The following is an 11,669-nucleotide window of genomic DNA, read 5'->3' on the forward strand; positions in this document are numbered from 1 at the left end:
TGGTGTCATGGTACCGAGGGCCGGTATCCAGATTCCTACACTGCAGCTGGGGCTTCAGTCACAGCAGAGCCAGTGCAATAGGTGGGGAGTGTGCTTCGTTAGTGTTTGTGAGTCAGGCATTGAGTGTACCATGGACTTACCCAGTTACAGCTTGGGTGTTTAGCTGGCAAGTCTCCTGCTTTGCTTCCATTGACTTGAGTGGGGCAGCTCCCACGGGCAGCGCTGGTACAGGTGAGGGTCCTACCCCTTGTGCCACCCACTGCTTGATTCAATTGCCCGGTTCACAGTGTCTTGTTTTTCTCGCTCCAGCTTTCCGCCTCCCGTTTTATGCTTTCTCTGAAGGCAGTGCCGCAGTCTGCCCCACACATTTCCAGGTTTATTCCTGGTTGCAGTTGGTCTCACCAAGTAGGAAAGTATGAATTTGCAACCTTGTGGTTATTTTTATATAAGAATGTCTTAATACATGGTGGATGTTTGAGTCTAGCTTTCGATGTTTTTCAAACGGTGTCTGTATTTTGATTTTTAATTTGCCTCTGAGCAAGACTGTCTACAAACACTGGCCAAATCTGCCTATCTGGGACCTGGAAGGGGTCCCTGGAGAAAGCACTTCAAGTCATTTATTCAGCACTGGCTGCTTTTACATTTGGCTTGAAGTCTGACAACTTTCCACCAGACCTGCAGCATAGTAAAGCACATCCTCTCTATGACAGCAGTAGAGCCAAGGAACTAGCAGGTTGCAGGAGTGAATGCTATAAAACAGATGTTATTAGTGGGCTTCACCAAGGGTGGGAGGCTGAGTACAGTAGCCCTATTACAGCCTCCAAGGTGGGCCACAAGATTGCTGTCTTATGAGCAAGCTGTGCCTGCAGTATTTGGCTCAGCATCGCATCCTGAAAATTCCAGTGCTGAGAAGCACTTTTGCGCTATGAGTAAACTGTAAGCTAGATTTGAAAGGAAAGATTTTGATTAAAATCAGCATTTCAGAGCCTTCAGCTGGCAGCTGTTGTGGTGTTAAGGATGGACATGGTTGGAGACTCCTGCGGTAAAGAGGCCCCATGTCTGAGTGTTTAAAACCAGGTTCCATCCAGTTGTGATGGTGGTTTTTAACAGTCAGAGGAAAAAAAATATTGCTGCATATTTACACATAGGGACAGATTCTGCTCCCATTAAAACCAATGGCAGAGTTCCCATTGATTTCCATGGGTGCCTGCCTCAAAATGTTTGAACAGTAAATATATTATTCTGGGTGGGAAACCAGGATAGAAATCCCTCTCACAGCCTGCTCCCAGCACTGCAAATGTCAGGGTTTTTCAGCGCTAGGCTCAGAAACGCTACTTCTAATTTTAAAATCCTTTTAAACTTCAACCACCATATGTGGCCTTACTTCACAGCTGTCAATCAGAATCAACAGCCAGTATTATATTAGCCTATATTTACCCCTATTCTCCCTGTATGTGGAATTATTTCATTTTTATAAATATCAAATATATCAGAGTAACTGAGAAATGTAATATTAGATATAAGCATTTGCTCCCTGAGTGCTTTTAATCAAATAATAAATCTTGATGTGCTTTAGTTTCATTGCCACTAGATGAGCTGATCTGGTATGGATTTTTTAGTGCTATGGCTTATGCTCTATATGCATTTCCCAAAATGTGTGTGTGGCTGTGGGCATGTATTTTTTCTCTTTCTCCCCACCTCTGTCTTGATTGAAAGCTTTAGAAGTTCATGGTCATTTGGGATTTTTAGGGATATAGCATACAAAATTTATAGAAAACAACTTATAAAAAAAATAATTCCTAGCTTCTTCCTAGAAATTTGAGACAAAAGCCTTTCTTTAACGTCTCTGAAAGCTCCTTAATGCAGAGCATTCCCTCATAAACTGTTGGCTTTGTTTTAAACCTGTAATGTATATATAGATTTCTGTTTCCAATAGTTTTCAGAGCTGTGTACAGTCAACTCAAATTATACAGAGGCAAAACTTTTGGCAAATTACTGTCAACCTGTATCAACATTTGCATCAATAATATTTGGTATCGCTTGATGGATGGTCTACATCCAAGCTTTGGAAATGGGTATGGCGTCTCTGTGTTCAGTGTGCTGTTAACTGTGCTGTCTACCGAAGGCTGCTCCTCTTTGGCAGTCAGTGCTTCCTAAGGATACGATTGCATGATCGACAACCTGCATGTCCCAAACGTCTTGGTCCAAATAAACTATAGATTTCTGCTGTGTTCTGAATTGTGCAGTAAGAGGGCACAACAACCGTCCAGAAAGGAGGGAGAAACAGATGAGCAATGGTCTTTGATTACCAAGGTAATCAGAGGGAAAAAAGAAAGAGAAAAAGAAAAAGAGATAGGAATAAAAAAGAAGGAAAAAAGAGAGGAAGAATAAGAGAAATAAAAGGGAAGTACAAAAAGTAAGTAACCAGTTCAGTTGATGTACCTATGCTTCTAATACCACTCAAGTATCAACCCATTCTTAAGCCACACACAGCTGATAGTAAATTGCACCACCTTGGAAATGTTAACCTTGGAAATAGTTTTGAAAATGCTTCTCACTCTTTTTTTTGGTGCTAATGGAATCTTAAACAATGTTTTGAGCCTGTGCAGGCATTCTTAAGTAGCCTATGCCCTTTACTTTTAGAGTGAAATCAGTCAAACACTTACATAAAGCCAAGAGTTCGCAAGCCTTTCCTGGTTCACTGCAATGAATTTGGCTACTAGATCTTATGTCTGATGGAGCCACTCTGATAAAATAACAGGATTGCTGGGGGCGTACCTACGTTTACATGTTCTTCTCTTGCGAGAGAGGAGTGTCACTTAAGCTGAAAGATAATAGATATTATGGAAACCTCCCAAAAGGAAAGAGTGAAGCCTAGAAGAAATCACAGCAGAGGAGCAGAGGCTTTCATTGCCCACTGTGTCTTCTGGGTCAGCTTTTACCCATGTTGGGGTAGCTGGGTTGTGTGTGAGGATGATAACAGCCAATGTGGAGACAGAGAAGTCCCTGTTTCTCTGAGCTTTTGGTGTCCCAAAGGGGAGAGGGTTCCCCCCATGGGTGCTCATGCACTCCTGCCCTGCTCATTCACAAGAGAGTGCAGTGAGCATAGCCCTCCCTTGCTTTCTCACCACAGACGCAAAGGAAAGCTTGTCATGAGTTTCTCTGCAACTCCAGTGCTTTTACAATGAAACAGTGAAGTAAAGAAAGAACTCACTTAATTTACAATGCATAAGCAATGATCTACTAAATATACACTTCATGTTAGAGATGGCCTCTTCTACAGTTCAGCTTGTGAGAGCAGTGTCTTCAAATGTTTTTGAATATTTTGCAGAGTCACATTGAAATTTTCTTCCATCAGTAGCTGTGCATGCTGTCAGTAAAAATAACAAGATAACCTAGAAGGAAGAAAAGCTCACATTTATTTCCTTACTTTGGCACAAATTACTCACTAGTCAGAATTTTTGAATCTCTTCACCTTTCTGAGGTAAATAAATTGAGTGCCATGCGTCTTAATATGTATGGGTCTTTCATATAAGATGTTAAAAACTGCATTGTGTAGATAATAGGTCCATTGATGAGGGACCAGACTTGGAATTGGCTGAGCTGGGTTCTCTTGTAGGTTCTCTCTCTGAGTGGCTGTATGGGGTTAAGAAAGTTGTTGAGCCTTGGAACCCCCATTTGTGACAGCCCCTCTCCCAGTAAAGCACTTGAGGGTGTAGAGGTAAAAGTCACCACGTACGGAGGGTGGCAATGACTGAGTGACCTATTGTCCTATATCACTGTACAAGAAAATTTGGGGGTTTTTTTGTTTCCACTTTTCTTGTTTTTTGTTTCTTTTGTTCCCTGACTCTCCTTTCCTCTGCTGTGCACTTTCTGCTGACGTTGAACGCAGAGTGGTTTTCAATGGTGTCTCATCAGTGTATTCGTTTATGAGTGTACTGTACTAATTTCCTAGTATCCTTGTTACTGTGGGTGGTGGTTATTTGGTGTGAGATCCACTGAGATGACAATCAGTATACCAGCGTGAAGCAGCCTGTTGCTGTTTTGTTATGGCTGACATTTTGATAGCTAAAAAAACCAAGGTATGTGTGTGTTAAGGTATACAGATAATGGGTTTTTTTGGTTTGCTGTGATACTGAAAATGTGATCCAGTTTTTGGACTGCCTGAAATGTTTTACTTTTAACTTCTTTTTATCAAATTCTGCCTTTTTTAAAAGTGAAAAACATTGTTTTGAAATAAAACTTTGAAATGTTTCAGTTAGTGTCAGTGCAAAACATTTCAGCTTTCCTACATTTTAATCTTTTTTAGTCAAAAGTATTTGTGAAATTCAGCACAACTTCATGAATGGTTTCAGCCTTCCCAGAACTGCATAGTTCTGTGAATAAGCTATTTGCCAAAAAGCAAATAAATCAATCTATTCGGTTGTATTTATAAACAAAAACTTTAAGAATTCATCATTGTTTTACAAAGCTTATTTTGCAAACCTGACTCTTACTGAATAAATTGGATTAATTTTCAGTCTTGTAGTGTGTCTGTTCAAAATAACGAAAACAAAAACACTGAATGTTTCTCATAGTTTTGAATTTGTTTTCAGCTGTGGTAATGACATGTCATGCTATTTGTTTTCTGTGTTGATATGGACATTTTCAACGCTTCTGTACAGTCCTTCATAAGTGAGAGGGCTTTAGACTTATATAACATAGGTTCAGGTTTTGCTTCCCTGTTTTCTTTTTCTCAAGCATTTAACTTTCCTGACTGTGCCCACAAAATGGCGACAATGCTGCAAGGTCACCAGGGAACACTAAAAAATCTCCTAGGGAAAGGCAATTGGATTAATGCTATGGATTAGAATATATTTGTGCTTGACTGATTTTCCAATATCTTCATTAACACTGGTGTTGATAACATGGCTTTTAATAGCTTTTATAACCACAAATGCAGCATTGAATGAAGCAAATAGGTCATTAATCCCTTAAAAGTACAATTTAATGCAATGCTTCATGACAGGAAGTGAACAGGATAATAAAACCTTTACTGTTTTAAGCCACACTTAATATTTTTACGGCACAGTTGGCTTGACAAAATACTCTTTGTGAGTCATCACTTCAAAGCAAGGTCCTGGGGACCAATTAAAGTTGTGTCTGCAACCCTCATGCATAACTGCATGTAAGCGTGAGGTATTTCAAAATATCTCTTTCAAGTAATAAGAGTTGTACCAAGATGAAGTAAAAGGGACCTTTTGCTTCAAGCCTTTTAATTTAATATGCCCATGTGTGGAGACACCCTTGGGGAACGAGAAATTGATTTTCATTCTTTGCATAGATCCTACAGTAATTTGCACTGTCAAAATGGTCCGTGGAATTTGTCTTTCAAAAATTATATCCTTGACAGACAAACAATAGCAAGAGAGATTGTCCTTGATTTCAAGCTTTATCTTGAAAGAGACCAAAATGCCCCTATTATGGCTGATTAAAAAGTGAGAAACATAAAAGTGGTTGCTTTGCATCCAGTTTGCAATTTCTGGGCCAACAGAACTGAAGGGATTAAGGACAAATATGAGGATTGGAGAATTTTGTATTCTAACTTAATCTATGCCAATAACCTGCTGTTTGACCAGGCAAGATGTTTATCATCCCTTTGGTTGATTTCCACTTGGAATGAATTGGAAATATGTCTGTTGTGTTCTGGGATTGCTGATATTACCACATACCTAATGTGGATGTTCTCATCTGAATGGCATAGTGAGCATTTTTTTTAGAGAATCAGCATGCGTAGAAACACCTTGTAAGTAACGTGATGGCTTTCATACTGGAACAAGTTACATCCACATTTTTTATTGATTGAGGATCATCTGGATAGAATCCCATTCATTACTCTGCGAACAGGGGGCATATAATGATAATTTGTTGTTGGAGAGATGAGAAAGCAAATCTATTATTTTTATGTAAGTAGAGAATAAACATTAGAGGAGCTGTGTTTTCTGACAGAGACCATGTGGTTGCGGAAAAATCACTCTCTTCTATACTAGGATTTAATGTTTTCATTATGCTTATTCTGCAAATAAAATAGCAAGAGAGAATCTGTTCTTGAACGAGCTTATAATAAAATATTGATTGTTATTGTAACAAATATTGCTGACAGGCAAAAAATGAGGGACAACAGGCAGAAAGTGACATAATGGATCAGAGGAGACAACAAAATCTGTATTTCCTGGGGCCTAGTCTAGAGCTGTGTTTGCAGGACTCTAATGTCACAGGTACTATTTTTTCTTTTAAAAAATTTCTACAGTACCAGAAAAAAAAATCAAAACCCATGTATTGAATTGTTCCAGGATCCAGCCACTTCTCCCCCTAGATAGTAATTTCTCAGACACTAACATCTCTTCCTTTTTCTTTCAGAATTTCCTTGGATTTTGGTTGTGCAGTTTGTTTGTGAGTTGGGATGGTGAATCGGGACTGAAGAACTGACTTACTACTGTAACAGATCATAGGTTTTTTATGTGTTAGTATCCTGACAAGTTTGTAAGAAATGTGCTGTGGAGAAGGAATAGAAGTGCAAAGAAAAGATACTTGCATGAGTGGTAGAAATTTGAGATGCAGATGCAAATGACAGAGTTCACATGAGAATCTTTAGATTTCTGTTTTCTATCTAGGAATCATTTTTGCAAGAGTGTTTCTATGAACAACGAACTTTATTTTTGTCACCTTTCTCCTCCGCACACTTCCTGATTATCTCTCCCTTCCATCTCTTTATCCTGTATCTCCGTATAATGCCCTAGAAACATCTTGGGAGCTTGAAAGTAGACAGCTTTGGTTTAGCAATGGCTCATGTGCAGATTTCTGAATCCAGGGAGATTCAACCCGTGGGAAAGTTTCAAGTCCCATCTTAGGACTAAGCTCCAAGTATTGTTAAATGGCTGAGGTTAGAAATAGTGGGAAAAGAGTAAATAGATGCAGAGCTGCAAGTCAAATCTTTACACCCTTTCTTTTCCCTCTCCCCACAACCTTGCCTCATGCACTGTTGTTATATGAGTCAGTCTGTTTCTCCCTCTGCAACCCCCCTCTAAGTGGGAAAGTGGATCTATAAAAACTAATAGAAATGAGAGGAAAAAAAAAACCCCAACCAACTCTTGATCTTCAGACTCAGAGACTTTGACTGAGAGCCAAATATTTTAAACAGCAGCCCTTTCATAACTGGGAGAGCTAGCACTAGATCTGTTGGGTATGCAGTGTGACCACATAACGCTCAGCACATGTCAACATAACTGATAACCAAATTGTACCTCTCAACCTCCCATACAGCATAACTTTGGCAGGCCGCCAGTCTCTCAGTCCTAATTAACACGCTGCCATGCTATGACTGGAAGGTTAAAGCCACAGCTTTATTTACTGCACAATTAACGGGTAAACATGACTTAATCATAACTTAAACATTCAGCATTTATGAGAAAATTTCAAAATCCTTTTAGGAGCCCTTTTGACCTCAAGTCTCCAAGCAGACCTCTTGTAATGTGGAATTAACTGCCTGTTCCACCAAGGGACATCAGGGCTCTCTGTGACACTATAGATTTCCATCCCTGAACAAATTAAAAACAACATCAACTCAATAGACATTCTTCTGCGTGGGTCTGAGTAGTCATAGTTGCATCCCAGTGGCAGGGTTCTTCTGGGCTAAATCTGCATCTGATGGCATTGGAGCACTGACCTCAGCGAGGATCCCCAAGTAGCAGGAGATCTCTTTATTGTTCTTGGATCTCAGTAACTCTACTGGGGCCCATGCTAACCCCTCAGCTTTGACTGAAATGCAGCAGCTTAGTCCTGGTCCTGCAGAGACCTAGCCATGTGCTTAACTTTAAATCTTGTGAACAAGCATGTTAACTTTAATAAACTAACCACTCATAAAGTCTGGTATCCATATACTGTTTGTTTATCATGTTTGGAGCTTTAGATGATATCTAGCTTACTCAGTTCTAGTTTCTAAGTACTGTAGAAACCCACCAATATAAAGTGACTTCAGCAGCAAATTTCTTTTTGCTTAAGAGAACTGGTGCCTCAGTACCCAGTTTATGGTTTGTCTCACAGCCAGGCAGACATGTAATCCTTTCAAGAAGACTAGATATTATACCAGAGGTGGGGAGCAATCTTAATCTCTGTTGAACCACAACAGTACAAAGGGAATTGTGTTGTAGTGTGGTGGCCCACCAGTAGCACCTGCTCCATGCTAGACCATTCACATGCTCAGAGTTAGGCAGCCATTCCTCATTTCCAGAATGAAGTAATTTACATATCACTAGGAGCACAGGCACCACATTTTGATAACACCCCACCACCGCCACCACTAGATGTACAGCCATCTTGCTGGTACGTGCATAGAAATATATCCCTAAAAGGGATGGGAGGGGAAAAAAATTTTCCTCTTCCGAAAGCAGAATGACTTGTTGTAAGTAAGTACCATCTACTGAAATTTATTACATTTTAATATGGCAATATTTTTCAATATTGTGCAGAGAAATGCAAGGCAATTGTCCACCATGAAGAATACTAACCCTCTTCCACCTGAACTCCTGATCTTCTAGTATCACCTTTGTTACCAGCACACTGTTTCTGCCATTGCAGTAAATGCTGAGCTGGCAGTTTTACCTCTCCTGCCCCAGATTCAGGCTGCAATGCGGAGGATCTTTGGCAGGAAAGGAGGTGAAGTAAAGAAGGAAGTTGCTGATATCAACTGGAGTGGGTCAATAAAGAAATTTAAACACCTGTTTAGATATATTACTGTATTTTACAACCCATAAATTATGATACAGAATAAAACTGATCAAGAGAGAAATAAAATTGTTCCTATTTTGTTGCTGGAAAATGCTTTTTATTAGAAGTCATGGTGCTGTTGCTAATACCTGATTTTTTCATAGTCACATGTATTTCTCCTATGTACCAAAAATGCCAGATCTTCTACCATGTAAGGCTTACATAGGGACATGTGAGAAGAAAAGTGGATGAATAGAAGCTGGTGCTTCCAGTGCAGTGTGAGGGGAGAGAGCAGAGTACACTTGACTGTGAACTGTCAGGAGGGTCCCCAGCTGTGCAGTTTACATGGGCAGAGTTGAGCAAAGTGGTCCCTGCATGTACAGTGCATTCCTTCTCCATCCCCCTCCCTGATCCTTTGAGCTTCTCCCAACCCTTTAAGAGGTGTTTCTTCTTCTAATTCAGACCACAGTAGAGGCTGATACAGAGTGGGAGGAACTGCAGAATAAAGGAAGCTTTGTGGATCCGGGACTGGCCAATTCATTGGCAAAATTCCTATGCCCTCCTACTCACTACTCCTGCTGCTGCCCGTAGTGTGTTTACCACCTGTTTGGGCATGCCCTGTGACTGCAAGAAGGTAACCATTGTGCATTACACTGCTTCAGATCTGCATTCAGCTAGTGATGTGAGACTGTCTTGCAGGGATGAGATTCAATGAAGAAGTAGGAGTCTAATCTTCTGTTTCCAGCCCTGCCGTTGACTTGCCTGGACTGAGAAGGAAACGAGTTACTCTGACTTCCATGCTCCTCAGCTTTCCTGTCTGTACAATGGAGCTAGTATTGCTTATCAAGAAAACATGAGTGACTTGTAGCCTTCGTTGTGTTTGGAGAAAGCTTTGGTTTCTTGGATTCGAGGTCCCATTGGAAGTGTCAAGTAGTATTAATGTAAAGAGAATATGGTGGTTTTTTGCTTCCTGTTAATGTGTTATTCACTTCTTGGCTTCAGGAATAATGTGCACATCCTCATGTGTGTCTGTGCCAACGCTCAATATTGTGTGTGCCAAGATACGTTATAGTGTCTGTAGTTACTATGTACAGCCTACATACTGCCTTTGTGAGTAAGTATGGCAGCAATGTAGTAGGGGAAGGGGGGGAGTAGCTGTGTGTCTGTATATAAGATCATATATTTGTACAAAGTGTGTGTCTGTGGGCTTCAGAGACTGAGGGGAGTCTGTGGTTCAGACAGTCTGCCTGTTTTTTTCTTTTTTTCTCTGAAGGCAGCAAAATATGTTGATATGGATTTTTTTACAGGAGCTTTTTGTGTTTTGAGTTAATACATTTCCCTCACATCAGATCTTGCCAAACATCATTTACTTACCAGTACTGTGAAAGCAGGTTACCCAAAGGCAGCACCATTCCCCGTTGTTTTCTCTTCTTCCAAACTGCTCAGAGACATGCTGTAATAAGACTCCTAGTTAAAAACAACAGAATATCAGCATGAGTAGAAAAGTTGAGCCTGTGCTTATGCTGCATGTGTGCTTAAGTATTTAGCTGAACTAGTGCCAATGTTGTGAGTTTATACAGCAGAAATACTGCCACTGATGTGCTCTGTGTAACTGTGACCCAGTACCTTCATCTGTGAATTGTGTCCAGTGTGATATTTCTGTTCAATATTCCCACTGGTAAAATGAGGCTTTAATCATGCTGCATATGAAAGAAAGAGAAAAGCTTCATACAGACTAGTCTACAATGAATTACAGAATTTTCATTCATCAGAATAATGTCTGTGATTTTTTTCTCCCAGAAATGAAATGCCTGCAGTAAGAAAGTACAATACAAAGGAAGTGAACGCTTCCTGACTGCTGGAGGTTGCAAGTAATGACCTCTTCTCCCCCTCCCCCCCCCCTCTTTTTTTCTTTTTTTGTTGTTACCAACTAGCAAGATTTCTCAGTGGAAATAAGCTATTTAGTCTATGTATAGATCGTTCATCAGAGGGATTGAAATACATTCTTCACAAGCATGCTGAACATACCCAGCCATTAATAACAAAATTTTTAGTGGTGAATAAAACAAAGGGTATTACACATTGCCAGTAGGGAAATTGATTTATCTTGCTTTGGTTGGTTGTTTGCATTAAGAAATGTCACACATATTCGAAGTGTTTTGCATAGCTAGTGTCTTGTGTTTTGCCATACCAAAATCTCTGCTAGACTGTATTTTGGCATCTTTTTCTTGACCTTATGTCAGCAAGGAAACAACTACTTTCAGTGAAGTGTGTTTAGCCAATTAATGTATATACTTTATATACACATACATATAAATTTATATATAGCTATGCATGTGTTTAGATATGTTGATGAATTAGACTGAAAAACTTATTTGCTTCTCCGAAAATGACCACACTGAGGTGTTTATACACTGACTTTGTATACAATCTTCAAGGATGAATTATTGACACATGGGAAGACTTGCTGCTTCTGAGAGTAGGACTTCAGAGAACTTGCACTACTGGACTTTATCTTTTCCTTTTGAAATCAGTGGCTTTAAGATAATTAAAACTATATTTATGGACTTACAAGACAGCTCGCAGACTCGTAGAGCCAAAGCACAGCCCCTACAAGTGGAATTCAGTTTGTCTAGGTCCACAAGGCTGGTTGGCACAGTCTCAGATAAGTTTAACTCAATTGGTTAAAAAAAATATGCAGTCCATGATATAGCCATAGAGGCAGTATATAAGGCATGTTATGCTATAGACACTTTTAAAACTGCATTTCAGAGCTTTATGAACATAGCCAATGAGCATTGTTACGCTAATGGTGATGATTCCATTCTAAGTATTTATAAATTTTCAAACTACATCTTGAAAGACAGGAAATACTTAAGTTGCATCCTGAAAATGAAATTTAAAAGACTTATAACACTAAATTT

At 39.7% G+C, this 11,669-nt stretch overlaps 1 long non-coding RNA gene across 2 annotated transcripts in view; it reads left to right on the forward strand.

Annotated features, from left to right (window-relative positions):
• Positions 1 to 11,669, forward strand: part of LOC140658521 (uncharacterized) — a 36,074-nt gene that overhangs the window by 11,521 nt on the left and 12,884 nt on the right. Inside the window, exon 1 of one of the 2 annotated variants that reach the window (XR_012044754.1) lies at positions 9,227 to 9,379. The exons of the other annotated variant lie outside the window; for it this stretch is intronic. This is a non-coding gene — a long non-coding RNA (uncharacterized lncRNA). Of the gene's footprint in view, positions 1 to 9,226; positions 9,380 to 11,669 lie in introns of those variants that run through there. 2 annotated transcript variants of the gene reach the window in all.

Source organism: Ciconia boyciana, chromosome 1 (assembly GCF_034638445.1).
Source record: "Ciconia boyciana chromosome 1, ASM3463844v1, whole genome shotgun sequence".
In the NCBI taxonomy this organism is placed as follows: domain Eukaryota; kingdom Metazoa; phylum Chordata; class Aves; order Ciconiiformes; family Ciconiidae; genus Ciconia; species Ciconia boyciana.